The sequence below is a fragment of the Euprymna scolopes genome, chromosome 37 (genome assembly GCF_053919585.1).
Source record: "Euprymna scolopes isolate OS-2025 chromosome 37, ASM5391958v1, whole genome shotgun sequence".
In the NCBI taxonomy this organism is placed as follows: domain Eukaryota; kingdom Metazoa; phylum Mollusca; class Cephalopoda; order Sepiida; family Sepiolidae; genus Euprymna; species Euprymna scolopes.
In genome coordinates this window covers 6,250,194-6,266,003 of record NC_136518.1, presented here as the reverse complement: position 1 = coordinate 6,266,003, position 15,810 = coordinate 6,250,194, and the positions used below count along the sequence as shown (strand labels likewise).

At 34.2% G+C, this 15,810-nt stretch overlaps 1 protein-coding gene across 1 annotated transcript in view; it reads left to right on the top strand.

The window, feature by feature from the left end:
- LOC145261053 (transcription initiation factor TFIID subunit 10-like) overlaps nucleotides 1–15,810 on the top strand; it is a 225,167-nt gene that overhangs the window by 118,224 nt on the left and 91,133 nt on the right. The window lies entirely within an intron of this gene.

Here is a 15,810-nt window from a genome sequence, read left to right as displayed (position 1 = left end):
TGGCCCTTCTCTTCTGATAAGAAGCATTTAGCTACGAAACGTCATGGTCTAAAGAGTTTTTTTTTCCTTATTGTCCTGATGACATCATAAAGTTATGTAACTTTTATTTCTCATCTTTCATTTAATCTTATTTGTTTCTGCTCCCCTTAATAGTGTTGAGCTTTTCTTGATAAGTTTTGCTTTGTTAAAGATTTACTCTTTGCTAACGTATTATATAACGTATATGGCATATTTCATTAAATAAAATAGACGTTTATTGTCTATTAATTCTATTTTCGATCCTTTCCAACTTCCGAAAAACAGTCTTCATTTCTGGCGGGAACTGGATGATGTAATCACCATTTATAATATAAATCTCACCTGTCTGTTTAAATGTATGTATGTGTGTATGTCTCGCAAAATCGAAAAGAGGGGATGACTTTTGAAAATAGCAGCGAAACAAGTGACCCCTCGTAAAAATATATCGACAGAGGAGGTGCATTTTCACGAGATCAGTATTGTTTTGAAACTCGACCCTTCGGATGACAAATATTGAAAAATTGGCTAAAAACATTAATGGTTTCACCCTCAACTGGACACTTTTTTCGCCGATATTTTCGAAAATCATCTCTTTTCAATTGACTAGCCTTAATTTAAACATTCGACACTTCCGCTTTGGCGCTTTTTTTTCCACATTCTTTTCCTCCTTCACGGTACCAGTTCGAGCCTGCCCACCTACTACCACTTTTTTTTTTTTTTTTTTTTTTTGCTCGCCACACTCCTCCAAACACCCGGGCAACGCCAAGTACCCAGGCTAATATTTATCATGTCCGACTACTTTCCAATCCTTCAGGATTCATCGTCAGAGATAAATTTATCTAACTAGTTTTGAATAATGTATATATTTTTTTTCATTGGTTAATTATTTTATCCTTGTTTCCATTGGTTAAAATTGGTTAATTATTTTATCCTTGTTTCCATTGGTTAAAATTGGTTAATTATTTATTCTTATTTTTCATTGGTTAAAATTGGTTAATTATTTATTCTTATTTTCCATTGGTTAAAATTGGTTAATTATTTATTCTTATTTTCCATTGGTTAAAATTGGTTAATTATTTATTCCTTTTTTGCCATTGGTTAAAATTAATAACATCCTGAAATGTTTGCCAAGCTATTAAAATAAATAAATCTACAAACACTTCAGGATTCATCGTCAGAGATAAATTAATCTAACTAGTTTTGAATAATGTATATATTTTTTTTCATTGGTTAATTATTTTATCCTTGTTTCCATTGGTTAAAATTGGTTAATTATTTTATCCTTGAAAGTTTATTTTATTAATAGTTGTTTTTTTAGATTTTATTAGTAATGCATTAGTATTTCAAGTTTCCGTTTATTATTGGTTTGTTCAAGTGTTTATGTGTTGTTAACTAAAATTTTCCCGGGTGTTTGGAGCAGAAAAAAAAAAGTGGTAGTAGGCAGGCAGGCTAGAACTCACGATACAAAAGTGGAAAAGAAAGTGAAAAAAAGCTGACATCTTACCGCTATGCTACGACACGAGAGGAAGTGAAAGAGCGTTCAAATTTAACGATGTCAATCAAAAAGTTGACTTGCAATTAAGTGAATGAGTTCACGCAGGTGCAGAAATAAACATCTGGCTGCAGGCCAGTTAAGTTTCTGCTTTCTGCCGTTCCCCACAATGTTGGGGAAAACCAGCTCCCCCTTAAAAGCGGGAGCTCTGGCAGTGTCCAAATGAATAGCAATTGTCTGATATGAAGGGTTTCCCCCCACATTGATCAAAGCTAATTGCTCTCTGGATGTCCTTGGCAGGAAAGCCAGGCGGCCTTCTTCGCTCCAATTAGTTTCGCTTTATTTATACGAAAAAGACCAATAAACACGTGAAAGGACGGAATAAAGGGAATTTTTTTAAAAGTCGATCAAAATAAATGTAGAAACGACTTTCATTCGCAAATCGTAGCTATTATAATCTAGGGAGTATATAAAAAGTTCTAAAGAAATGTAACTTCGTCGAGACCCCCCGAAAAAAAAACCTTTCTTGGACATGCAAAAACACGCGTGGTTGTTTTGCCTTATATATATATATATATATATATATATATATATATATATATATATATAAAAAATAATATATATAAAAAATAAATTAAAATGGAAATTCAATTAACTTTCTTGAAGTTATATATTTGGATTTTACCGTCACTGGATTTTTTATCTTCCACCAGACTATCCATTCACATGTAACCACCTTTTTCTTCACCATATTCCCTCTGCTTCACTTTTTTGTTATCAAGTAAGATCTTTGACTTACTTGTTGTTTCATCAAATACTTTTGTATGCAAAATCCGATCCCGCATTTTGCTAATTCCAACCCTCTGATGAGAAGGAAAGTATTTCTTCAAAACTCCGCGGATTAAGGACCATCCACTTATCTGGTGTTTCCTTTTCAGATTAAATATGTTTTTAACTCCTTTCATTAACTGTTTGCTCGTATATATATATATATATATATATATATATATATATATGAAAGAATTTGTTCAGCGTTTTCGACATAAAGATGAAGTAAACATTTATTATTTTAAAATTAAAGTTCCATACATTGTGAAGCGATAATAAGCCAGCAAAGCAATTTAGTTATTTCTTAACATGAGGAAGAAAGGGTTTCGTTAACTATTCTGTACCTAAGGTCCTTAATTTAACTTTAGAAGCATACAATATTAAAGCTTAATTTTTTTAATTTATGTGGAAAAAAAAATGGCTTCCAAATGGTAAACTTCTGCCATTTCCATGATTTAATTTGAGATTCACTGTCAATACTCGGAACTGACTCTACAAATATTGAAATCCTCAGGGTGGCCTTTCATTATAAACACCCTTTATTTTTAAATCTGTTTTGAATGTGAAAGAAACATGCAAAGAAAAGCCTTAAGGCAGCAAATGTTGATTAACTCAGCTTAAGTATAATAAAAAAAAAAGTATTAAAATCTGGTGCAGGTACAGAATAGTTAACAATGGTCCACTGCCTTCATGTTAAGAATGGCTTTCTAAATAATCACATTATTATTAAAAAGAAGAATCATTTTTATTTCTAAATAACATTGAAAAAAAAAAAAGCCCTAGGGCAGCAAATGTTGATTAACTCAGCTTTAGTATAATAATAATAATAATAATAATAATAATAAAAAAGGTATTAAAATCTATAATATTAAAATCTGGTGCAGGTACAGAGTAGTTAACATGAAGGCCGGGGACCACTATTAAGAATGGCTTTCTAAATAATCACGTTATTATTTAAAAGAAGTATCACTTTTATTTCTAAATAATAACATCCTGCATTTGTACGCAGTGTGATGATTTACGCAAGTGAAACCTGGCCAGTGAGGGTTGAGAACATGTGTTGCATGGCGAGAAAAAAAAATGATATGATGGACGTGTAATGCAAGGCTTAAACAAAGATTTCGATCTGATAACCGTAGAGGAAGATCAAATCTGGAGAGTATCTGTCCAAGACAAGTATGTTCACATTGAAAAAATATAATAATTCTCGGGTCAGTTGATGTAGACCAGTTAAAATAGCAGGTCCTGTTTATAAGGAAAATATTGGAGAAAATAAAAATGGACTTTAAAGAAAGACGGATGAATAAGGACCTGGACAGAGATAAGTTAGTTTCAAAGTTCTTAAAGCCGGCTAACATATGCTAGTATTAAAAAACGGACGTTAAACCGAATATGAAAATGTCTTTGTTAACTATTCTGTACCAACACTTGGAGTCCTTAGTTTTGTCAGTGTGAGAGACAAGAAAATCAGAAGAGGTTAGTGAGTTTTTTTGTTTTTTTTTTAATTCTACAAAAACATTTAGGCCTGACATAAACAAAGGGGAGGTAATTCATAACGACTTGTCTTACTTATTGAATAAATATGAAAACAAAGAGAGAAAAAAACAAAACAATTTGGTCATGTAGAAACAGATTCTCAAACTTCTTATGTACACAGACAGAAAATGGTTCTCCAATAAAAAAAATAAAAAAAAGGAATGGAATTGACCTCTAGAGAAACATCTGGGAAACATTGGGCGACTGAGACAGGGGAAAAATGTCAACTTGAAGAGAAAAACTTGAAAAAAAGAAGAAAAAAAAAAACTTTAAAGAAAAACAGAAAAAAAAATCGGCACTCATATATAAAATAAATATACACAAACGAAATACGCGAGTTTAGAATAAATTAAACAGGGAAACTTTTTGATATACTTATGTATTAAGAAAAACTTAGATATCTATGCCAAAAATTACGGAAAATCATTTCGTAAAATTTTTAAACTTTTCATCAGTTATTTAATTAATTGGAATGCTTATTGAGATGAAGTGTCATTTATTTATTGCGGACTATTATCGCTATCTTTTTAGCTATTGTTTTCACACTGTTTCGGCCAACTATTCCTCTTGCCATCGTCAGGTGGTAACCACAACAGGATAGGAACTCTGAATCTCCTAACTGCATTCCTAGTAATTACTGCCTTCCATAGTTGTTGTTGTCTCACCACGTTTTGGCCAACAAGTCTCTGGCCAGCTTCAGGTAGGATTGAAACTGCTATCTTCAGATAATTATCATCTGGAACCGAAGAGTGATCAAGGTCGGTGTTTTTGGTCTTATAAATCCACATTCTTTTTTTTTTTTTATCTCTGATCTTCTATTGTCGGGTCCGTACCGAATGGTGTATACTATTTAATTAATTGGAATGTTTATTGAGATGAGCATCATTTATTTTATCTATTTATTGCAAACTATTATCCTCATCTTTCTTAATTGTTGTTTTCACGATGTTTCGGCCAACTATTTCTCTGGCCTTCGTCAGGTGGTAACCGTGACAGGATAGAAACTCCGAATCTCCTAACTGCATTCTCAGCAATTACTGCCATCCATAGTTGTTTTTGGCCAACTAAGCCTCTGGCCGGCTTTAGGCAGGATTGAAACCGCTATCTTCAGATTATTATCACCTGGAACTGTAGAGCTTCAACGTCTCCATCCTCTGCGCCACAGGCCCCGAAGGTTGGATTTTTTGGTCTTATAAATCCACGTTGCCATGGTTACCAGCTGACGAAGGCCAGAGGAATAGTTGGCCAAAACGTCGTGAAACAACTAAAAAAAAAAGATGAGGATAACAGTCTACAATAAATAAATGAATTTTATTAATCTTTTCTGATTTTCCATTGATTATCTCCCTTTCCCCTTATGATGAAATGACTTATCTCCCTTGTTTTATATAACATATGTATTTAAGGAAAGAAGAAACTGATGTTCATCAAAGAAGCAAGCGGGCACGCGTTTGTGCTTTGTGTGGCTATACAAACGATAAATAATGAACGCTCACATCGGAAACGTCTTTCTGTCCTGCGGGCTGAGAAGAAAGAAAAATCAAAAGATCCAAGATGGCGTCCGTGATCTTTTAAAGCCTTCGATCTCGCACAGTTCTCGCATAGTCACATGACACACCTGCCAATGAGGCATGCTGGACACTATAAAAGCAGGTTGTTGGGAGGACCTGGGTACCGTGAACAGTGGTCTGCATCTCATCAGACTTTTTGATACAACCCATGTAATGAAATTTGCTTTGCATCCCGTTAGACCTTTTCTTTTTTGTTTTGCTACAAATTATTTTCGGCCATTTTTTTTTTAGTCAAGTCGTGTTGAGAGATAAAAAGATAATGACTGAATCGAAATTTGATTTGAAGCCGATCCCCGAATTTGACGGGTCCACGTCTGTTGTTGACTGGGTCGAAAGGGTCAAATTGACGTGCAACCTTAGTGAAATAAAGAGGATACACCCGGTGATTCCCTTGAGATTGGCTCGAGGCGCCTTGAGTGAATATCGACAACTTAGTGCTGCCGAGAAGACTGACTTGACGACAATTAAAAATGCACTGTATAAGGCATTTGCCATGGATCCGTGTACGGTTTATGAGAAATTTGCTTCAAGGAGACTCATGCCAGGAGAAACTGTGGATGTTTTTTTCTCCTTATTTTGTCCTTTGGTCCTCACATTCCACAAGCAATGTTTCTGACAAAAGGGAGAAAATTGCTGTTTTCTGACTCTTTATCTATCCATATAATACCAATATTAATTGATTTTTGATCTTCAAGTAGTATTTTCTTAGCTCCTTACATCAAGTGGCTTCATGTCTTGTCAGAAGCAATTGCCATAAAAAAACTCTTCAAATTATTTATGCTCTTATTAATGGTGAATCAAAAAAAATGATAAAACTGATTTAAATTTTTGTTAAAATTCTACTCGTAATTTTCCTTAATTTTTTGGTGCAGATATTTTTTACCTTAATGAGTTTATCGAAAAGTTTTCCTGTGAATTTGTTTGAAGCTACTCTATTTCATCTGTGTATTTTTATATAGAAGTGTATTTTTATATAGAAGTGTATTTTTATATATAAGCAAGGATTTACTGTAATTGAAACGGTTTTGCTTTTTGTTTCGATGAGAAGTTGAATCCCATGTAAAAATCGCAATCGTTTATAAGATTGGGTCGAAGAAAAAGAATTATTAAAAGTTGAAATAATTGAAGAAAATCTTGTTTGTCTATGGCCATTTTTTTTTTTTTTTAAAGAATAAAAACAAATCAGTTGTTATTGGAAAAGGATTTGTGATGGCGGGGGAGGGGTACAAGAATTGGGAGAGTGGGTGACGGAAGAAGAGAACAAGAAGAAAGAAAGAAATGAGGAGAGCAAGGATGAAATGAGACTCGAGTGGGGGGGGGGAAGGAGAGCAAGAACGAAAGGAGACCGAGCGGGGGGGGGCAAGGATAAAAGAAGACTTGAGTGAGGTAGGGAAGAAGTGCAAGGCCGAAAGGAGACTCGGAGGGGGGGGGTAAGGAGGAAAGGAGACTTGGAGGGGGGGGGGGGGCGAAAGACAACTCGGAGGGGGGGGAGCAAGGAGGAAAGGAGGTGATTAGGAAACAAAGTGGAAGGGAAATTATGATAAAAAAAATTGGAAGAGTGGGTGATGGAAGAAGAGAACAAGAAGAAAGAAAGAAATGAGGAGAGCAAGGATGAAATGAGACTCGAGCGGGGGGGGGGGAAGGAGAGCAAGAACGAAAGGAGACCGAGCGGGGGGGGGGGGAGTAAGGATGAAATGAGACTCGAACGGAGGGGGGGGGCAAGGATGAAAGAAAACTCGAGCGAGGTGAGGAAGAAGAGCAAAGACAAAAGGAGACTCGGGGGGAGGGGGGAAGGAGAGTAAGGAGGAAAAGAGACTTGGAGGGGGTGACGAAAGAAGACTCGGAAGGGTGGGGGAGCAAGAAGGAAAGGAGGTGATTAGGAAAGAAAGTAAAGTGGAAGGGAAATTATGATGAAAAAGGGACCCAGGAAGAAGAGCAAGCATGAAAGGAGGTCATAAGGAAGGAGAGCAAGGATGGAAAGAGAAAGGAGAGCAAGGATGAAAGGAAAGCAAGGAAGAAAAATTGAAGAAGCAAAAAACAGTTTGAATGAGAAAGAAGGAGAGCCAGGAAGGAAGAAGCACAAGAAGTATAGCTATGATAGGAGGAAGAAGAGAATGAGACGAAGAGAGAGAAAAGAAGGAAAGAAAGAAAAAGAAGAGCAGAGATGAAAATAGAGGAAAGGTTGAAGAAGAGTCAGAAGAATTGAAAAAACAAAGGAAAAGAGAGAAAGGAAAGCAAGGGGAAGGAGAGTGGAAGGAATGAAAAGAGAAAAAAAAATCAACAGACGGAAAAAATATATAATCTGGAAAAAGCATTTCCAAACAATAAAAATATCAAAACGAAAAATGACAAATCGTTGCAGTCGTCAAAGTAGGTGTCAGTTCCTTAAAAGTAAGTAAAAAAACAATAAAAACCGAAAAAAAAATAAAATAAAGATAAATAAATAAAATTAATAACCAAACGTAGAAAACACCCAAAAATACTAATTAAAAAAAATAATAAAAATAAATAATAACTGAAAGCCAAAAACACCAAAAAATTTTGAAAGAAAAATAAATAAAAACTGGAAACCAAACTTAGAAAACGCCCCCCCCCAAAAAAAAATTAATTAAAAAAAATAAAAATTAATAAAAACCGAAAACCAAAACTTAAAAAAACGCCAAACGCATCAAGAAATTACTTTCAAAAAAGGGAAAAAATACAATAAATGTTGGAAACCAAACTTAGAAAGTGCTAATAAAAAATTAATTAAAAAAAATAATAAAAATAACTAAAAACTGAAAACCAAACTTAAGAAAACACCAAAAGCACAAAAAAAAAAATAATTTCGAAAAAAAAAAAAAAAAAAAATTCCAAATATAAAAAAATAAATAAATCAAGACTGAAATTTAAAAGGACATAAGTTCTAAATCGTTAAAAATATAAATGATATGAAAAGCCAAAAAATTAAATTCAAACTTTTTATAGAATGAAAAAAAAAAAAAAATTAGCCGAAATGTATTATTTTTTGTTGGAATTCTTTGAAATGAGTTATTTATTTATTATTGTTATCCTCATCGTTGTTGTTTCACCACGTTTTGGCCGACTCATCCTCTGGCTTTCTTCAGGTAATTAACCGCAACAGGATAGGAATGCCGAGCCTTAACTGTATCCTCAGTAATTACTGCCTTCCATAGTTGTTGCTGTCCCGCCAGGCTTGTTTTTTTTTTTTTTTTTTTTTTTTTTTTTTTTTTACACGGTGATCACCACTTATCAAGGCCCGGAAGCCACTCAGGGATAATGGTTATTGCAAGTACAGTATGTTGGTGTGGAGATTTAATGAAGTGTTTACTTAAGAGGGCGGTTCATTAGGAATTTGGTAACGTTGGACTTGAAGACATCCAAGTTGTAGTCAGGTGGGAAGCAGGCAGACGGAACAGAGTTCCACAGGCGTGCAGTTCTAAGAAAGAAGCTTTGTTTTTGCCAACTAAACCTCTGGCCCGCTTTGGGTAGGATTCAAGCTGCTATCTTAAGACAATGCTCACCTGGAACCATAGTGATTCAACGCCTTTATCCACTGCGCCAAGATAACTATGGAAGGTAGTAATTACTAGGGCTATGACAACAGGATATTCTTATCGTTGTTTTGACTCTCGAGAATATATCCGACATAGTTAATCAACCGAGAATCACAGCAGTCTATATAAAAGCATATAAGATATCAAGGGATATACACTCGAGAGTCGAAACAATGAAAGAATATGCTGTTGTCATAGCCCTAGTAATTACTGAGGATACAGTTACAAGACTCACCGTTCTGATCCCATTGTGGTTAATCACCACCTGAAGAAGGCCAGAGGATGAGCAGGTCGGAACGTGGGCAAACAACAGCAGACATGAAGATGAGGATAAAAGTCCACAAATAAATAAACAACTGAAATCTTGCGAGGTAAACGATTTAAGATTAGGGAAAGAGTCCAAGGCCTTCGGGTCAAGATCAAAGTGTAGTATCTGTTCTTCAGATGTACACTTCAATTTCTTGTTCTCTGTTAGTGGAGGAGAAATTCTTCACGACCGAGACAATTTTTTTTTTTTTTTTTTCCTTTTCTCCACATTAAAAAACGACCCTGGTGTCTAACTCTGTCCCGTGGGGAGGCATTGTAAATAGGAACGATACCAACATTCAAAGTTATGAACAAAGCGAGAAAAAGAAGAAATTAGTGATTTTTATGCAAGTAATTTAAAAAAAAAAAAAAAGAGGGGGGAGCATTTGCTGAGGAAATATTTCCGTATAAAAAAAAATCACATTAAGCAAATTACTTTATTGTTCATAGTTGGAAGCAACGTTCGGGTTCGGGGGGGGGGGAAATATTAAAAAACAATAACAAGGATTTAAGCAACGATAACAAAACGATAATAAGTAAATAACAAAATTGATTTTTTTTTTTCCGTTTGTGCGTGTGCGTAGTGTGTGTAGATGTATTAAAATGGCATAACAACCACAAAAATTGTATCCTGGGTCTTGTCCATTTTTTTTTTTTTTTTTTCAAAAACCAAATTTATGGTTCTGAGTTTTAGAAATTAATGTCATTTAAGGTGGTGGTCGTGGGTGTTTTTTGAAACTTTTTTTTTTGTCAGTAAAATCATTAAAAATAAACAGATTTTATTTTCTTTATATGGCATTATTTTTGCCTACATATTTTTGAAAACAATGTCTTTTTTATTTTAAGTTATAGAAATATATAATATATAATATATATATATATATATATATATATATATATTTCTATGTTATTTATTTAGAAGAATTGATAAGTTTTAAATATGAAAATAATTGAAAATTACAAACCTTTACGTACATATATATATATATATATATATATATATATATATATATATATATATATATATATACTTATTCTATACTTTAATGTACAATTGTTTTAATGGATTAAATTCTTTTCTTCAAAGATGACCAGAATTTTATCATGTTTTCTTTTCGGATTAAAAAATAAATAAATAAATTTAGCCATCCCTTCATATAAATTTTACATCAAAATAAAAAAATAAATCTTGCCTTGTAAGGACTTTTATTTTTCAATTATTTTCATATTTCATATATATGAAATGTTGAAATAATTGAAAAATGAAAGTCCTTACAATGCCAAGATTTTTTTTACTTTGATGTAAAATATATATATTATATATATATATATATATATATATAAAATGGGTAAATATTGGCTTTTGAGAGAAATAAATTAATAAAAAATACAACTCAGCTTCATATTTTTTTTTTATTTGGAACCTTATATAACTATAACGATTTCAACACCTACAAACTTTGTTCCAAGTATTGGTGGATAATTCTGAACCAATCTCAGAAATGGCTGAAGCAGTTACAATTTGAAGGTCGTAAAAAAAAAAAGTGGAAATGCAGACAACTTTAACGAATTAAGTTAGGGTTGAAAAATTTAACTCCTAAAAAAACAAAAAAAAAAAAAAAAAAAAAAACGATGGCTTTCAAATCGTAAACTCCTACAGTCATTTCTGAAACTAGCCTGAGATTCTTTGTCAATACTCAGGACCGACTGCGTAAACATTGAAATTCTCATTCATGCATTACAAGTACCCTTCATTTTTAAACTACCAGAATATATCAAACATAAAAAAAACAAAAAAAAAACATTTATTCAAGTTTTCAATTGGCGAAATGGGTTTAAAAAAAAAATCAAAATAAAGCAGTGAGTTGTAGTTGTTTTTGATTATTTGTTTTCTTTAAAAAGCCAATAGTAAGCAGGCGGGGGTGGGGGCGCCCGGCTTTGTCCAGTTGTAAAATACGCTTAAATATGATATTTTAATTTGTCCAGATTTCGTATATATTATTGTAGAGTCGTGATTTCAAAAGTAAAAAAAAAAAACAAAAAAAAAAAAAAATATTTGGGTGCCATCAGCTAGAATCGAAACTGAAAGCAAAACTGTAGCATTCAAAGCTGGTGACGTTACCACTTTACCAACGTGACTTGCATATGAAATAACTAAAAATTACAAATAAACTAAGATGAATGTTATAACGAGTTTTTCAATTTTGACCCCTTAAAAACTATTTTAAACTGGCTAAAGACCCATAAAAAAAAATTGTCCCGTAAAAAATCCAATCATTTGAAACCCCTAGCATCGATCTGGGACTTTTAGTTTCGGAAGAGATAATTTGAAACTATGGAGACAGACAGACAGACAGACATAGTGAGTTTTGCAAATTATATGAGTGATGCAAAGAGTTTGAATCCATAGACAATATTTAGATACAATTTTAAAAAATTTATTGCTAAGGACCCCCCCCCCCCCACACACACACACATTTAATTTCTACAATACTTTAAAATTTCGGTACAATTATTCACACCTTTTTCGAATACGTTTATCATTGTACGGAGGCCAGCGTAAAAAACGAGGCAGGTTCTCTACCTGATCTCGGGATAATTTTTAAGGTCAACCTCTGAAGCAAGAAATCCCCAAAAAAAACATGTCATGCGTTCTAAGTTGGTTGGGCAATGAGGATTTTCCACGCTCATCTATAAGGAATGGCTTCAAAGATGAAATTTTTCCTCGCTTGAGCAGCAAAGGATGCAACGGGACCCGATTCTTGTGTGCACATGCATCATCATCAACACATGCAATGCACGAGGAGTTTGTGAGAATGCTTATGAACGTAGCTCTGCTATTCTTAGGACATCGAGCACTTTTTAATGACTTTTCCTGGACAAAGCCGAGTAGATTTTCTTGGAAAAACTAGCCGAGCATGCAGGCGGTTTCCCTCCACGAGTGAAAAATTTACTTTCACCATAATAAACGGATGAACGATTTGGGGGCAATTTTACCCTTACAAAGCCCCCTCGGTGGGGTGGGTGGGGGGCAACCAAAGGTATCCTAAACAAAAATCTGTTCTGGAAAAAAATTTATTTCCACCATAACCAATATTTGTGCAAAATTTCAGAAAAAATTTAAGGAGTGGTTAATGAGAAAAGTATAAACGGACGAACAATTTTGGGGTAATTTGCCCCTAAAACAAACAGTCCCTAGGGGAGCAACCAGAGTTATCCCTAAAAATTTGTTCTGGCAAAAACTTGCTTTCACCATGACTAATGTTTTTTCAAAATTTCAAAAAAAAAAAAAAAAAATCCAAGTTGTGGTTATTGGGGAAAAAAAAAAAAAAAAAAAGTGCAAACAAACAAATGGAGAAATGGGAGTGTCGGCGGAACAAAAAACAGTATAACAAAACACAATTACATTTTTCCCGGGCAACTCTGTTTTTAAATATTGAGCACTTTGAATTGACTAACTCATACTCCTTACCATGTATGATACTGTATTTTTCCTATTTTGACTTGCAGCCAACACCATGTACATATGTCGAGTATGCAACTTAATAAAGAGAAAGTTTTTCTACTGAGCAATGCTGTGTTTAAACACACCTGCTCTATGTAAAAAAATTGAGCACTTTTGTACCAATTACCAGATGATGTTGAATTGGTGAATCGGCAACGCCGAAAAATATCAGGTATAGGTGAATCAGAGGATCGGGCAATTGCTGAGCATTGATGTCAACCTACATTCTGATCAAGGAGTTTGAGGGGTATGGAAAAGGACTTAAGAAATGGAAACAATGGAACGTCCTACACTTTAACCTGGATTGGAATTGCATCAGTGGCCAAACCAATGGAACAATTGAAGACTGTCAATATAAGAACAACACAGAGAGAAACAGAAAGTGAGTCGAGACGACTGAACATGGAAAATATTTCTACAGCACTGCACAACTCAATGCCGACCACTTTGTCACTTTACTGTTATCTGTCAACTTTGTGAATAAGGCTAAGTTGTTCATCTGCTGTTATATGGAACGAACAGAGTGTATATAATTTTACACGCGTTTGACAAAAATCTGACCAGAAATTATATAGATATTACAAAAATTTTAGATTATATAGCAATAAGATACTTCGTTATCTATAATATAAATCTCACCTGTCTGCTAAATGTATGTATGTATGTATGTATGTTTGTATGTATGCCTAAATCTGTCAGGTCATGTCATATGCTACTGGTACCATGTAACCCAGTACTATCTGCCTCATGGTCGGGTCACCGGCGACTAAACTGGTTCCCCCACCAGACTTGTTTGGTGAGGAGGGCGGCTAGTCTCCCTGAAGGATTAAAAACAAGACCTTCCAAAGGGCGAATAAACTCTTTTTCTGGGTCAACGGCCAACTAGCACCGTGTATATTTGTGTGTGTGTATATGTGTATTGGGGTGGAGAGGGCTCCCGTAAGCCATGGTGAAGGCAACCTTTCTAGGAGAAGCAAATCTCTGATTTAAAAAACCATAAAGCGGAAGACCAGTACCCGCATTAAGCTGGTCTGCAGTTTAATTCGTTGCTGGCTATCTTGCTCTTGCTTGTTGCTGGATCTGAACATTTTGAACCGAGAGAGAGAGACTTAGCTGTCGTACAAAGCTAAGACTCTGTAACATCATATTTGTATAGATACTCCCTCAGACATTTGGAATCATGGATTTTAAATGTCTGATCGAGTGGCACTCGTCTGTCAAGACGTTGCAATCATCATCATGTATGCCTAAAACTTGATGCAATTCTCTATCTATATAAGAGCCAGATACGTCCAAGGATGGAGTACTGTTGCCACATATGGGCAGGAGCTGCTAGAAAAGACTTGTCCCACCTTGATAGGGTTCAAAATAGACTTTGTGGCCTGGTAGGAGATGTCCTTTTCTCTTCGCTGCAACCTCTATCTCACAGAAGAGATGTTGCGAGTTTGTCTCTGCTTTATCGTTATTTTCATGGAAAGTGTTCGACTGAGCTTCAATCTATGGTCCCTCCTCGCCAAACTTTCACAAGAAACACTAGACTAGCTAAAAACATAATCAATAATTTTCCACACTCTTTATCTGTGCCTAAACCTAAACATAGATTCCATGATCAAAGCTTCTTTCTTAGAACTGCACGCCTGTGGAATCGTCTTCTGTTTTCCTGCTTTCCAGCTGTCTATAATATGGTTGTCTTCAAGTCCAACGTGAACAAATTTCTGATGAGCCGTTCCACTTAAGTTAACAAATTTACCGAACTTCCATTACTATTGATTACTATATTGTCCTTTTGACTACTCTACACTCTTTAACCCTTATCCTTGAGTGGCCTATCGGCCTTGATAAGTGGTGACGCCTATGTAAAAAAAAAAAAAAAAAAAAAAACTTTCGACAGAAGCAACGGATTTTCACAAGATGATTAGTTTTGAAGCTCGACCCTTCGGACAATAAATATTGAAAAGTTGGCTAAAAACATAATTCTTTTACCTTCAACTGGGCAGTTTTCTACAGGAAGGGGTCGCTTTTTTTCGCCAATATTTTCTAAAGTCATGTCCTCTTTTCGATTATCTAGCCTTAATCTAAACCTACGTCACTTTTTTTTCATGTATTTTTCCTCCTTCATGGTACGAGTTCAAGCCTGCCTGCCTACTACCACTTTTTTTTTTTTTTTTTTTTTTTGGTTAACACACACCTCCAAACACCCAAGCAACGCCGGGCACCTAGGCTAGTTAACATTATAAATCCTGTAGATTATCTTGTAGTGTGGGGACGTTTAATCAGAATCGGAAAATTCAAAACTTTGAGGTAACGGAATCGGAAAAAAATTGGGCATATTTTCCGATGCCAAAAACGATTCTTTTAATTATCTTTTTTTTTTTTTTTTATTTGATTTTGTTTAAAAGAAAATCTTCCACTACTCGTAGCATAATAATATTAATAAAATAAATATTTATTGATTTTCAACGACCAGTAAAACTACAATCTATAGATTACCCCTGATAAAAATCAATAGAGACTTTGCTCGAAATAATAAATACAAAATCAGCAAAAATTAAAATATATTCAAGTGTATTTTATAAACCGGGCAACGCTCGGTGATCGGCTAGTATATATATATTTTGGCATAAATGGAATTAATTTGTATCTTCTACACATATGAAAATATACATTCTGCAGTAATAAATATAAAATCTGCAAGAATCAAGATATATTTTCTCAGAGTTCCAAATATCAAGTTTTCTCAGTTGGTCATTCATTACATTTCGAAAGGTAGCCATTACAATATTGTTTCATATTGCGACTACAAGTCTTCAAAATTATGTTTTTTCTGCATATTTAGTCACATACTCTTCAAATGTTTACCTTAAAAAAACTTAGAAAGAAAACATCATTTTGGACAACAACTTACATCGTTCATGCAAGAGACATGCTCTGTCGTTTGTTCTTGTTTCACTATATATGATATATAAAGTTCTGTCGTTCGTTCTTGTTTCACTATAT